This window comes from Cuculus canorus, chromosome 36, assembly GCF_017976375.1.
Source record: "Cuculus canorus isolate bCucCan1 chromosome 36, bCucCan1.pri, whole genome shotgun sequence".
In the NCBI taxonomy this organism is placed as follows: Eukaryota; Metazoa; Chordata; class Aves; order Cuculiformes; family Cuculidae; genus Cuculus; species Cuculus canorus.
In genome coordinates, this window is record NC_071436.1 from 814,504 (window position 1) to 815,452 (window position 949).

Consider the following 949-nt stretch of genomic DNA (forward strand, 5'->3'; position numbering starts at 1 on the left):
TGGGGTGTTCCCGCGGGGTTTGGGGTGCTCTGGGGGGGTCTCGGGGGGGGGGGGTTTTGGGTCTCTGAGGTGTCCCCACAGGGTTTTGGGGTCTCTGGGGTGTCCCTGCGGGGTTTGGGGGGACTCTGTGGAATCTCCGAGGGGGGTTTTGGGGTCTCTGGGGGATCTCTAAGGGGTTTTTTGGGGGGCTCTGGGGTGTCCCCGCGGGGTTTAGGGGACTCTGTGGAGTCTCTGAGGGGGGTTTTGGGGTCTCTGAGGGGGTTTTTGGGGTCTCTGGAAGATCGCCGAGGGGTTTTTTGGGGTCTCTGGAGGGTCTCCGAGGGGGTTTTTGGGGTCTCTGTGGGGTTTCAGAGGGGGTTTTTGGGGTCTCTGAGGTGTTCCCACAGGGTTCTGGGGGGGTCTCTGAGGGGGAAGGTTGGGGTCTCTGGGGGTTTTGGGGGTCTCGGGGGGGTTTTTGAGGTCTCTGGGGGGTTTTTGGGGTCTCCGGGGGGGGTTTTGGGGGTCTCTGGGGGGTTTTTTTGGGGTCTCTGGGGGTTTTTTGGGGTCTCTGGGGGGTTTTTTTGGGGTCTCTGGGGGTTTTTTTTGGGGTCTCCGGGGGGTTTTTTGGGGTCTCTGGGGGGTTTTTTTGGGGTCTCCGGGGGTTTTTTTGGGGTCTCTGGGGGGTTTTTTGGGGGTCTCTGGGGGTTTTTTTGGGGGTCTCTGGGGGGTTTTTGAGGTCTCTGGGGGGTTTTTGAGGTCTCCGGGGGGGGGTTTTTTTGGGGTCTCCGGGGGGGTTTTGGGGGTCTCTGGGCTGTTTTTAGGGTCTCCGGGGTTTTTTGGGGGGTTTTTGGGGGTCTCTGGGCTGTTTTTGGGGTCTCTGGGTTTTTTTTGGGGTCTCCGAGGGGGTTTTGAGGTCTCTGGGGGGTTTTGGGGGGTGTCTGGGGGGTTTTTGGGGTCTCTGGGGGTTTTT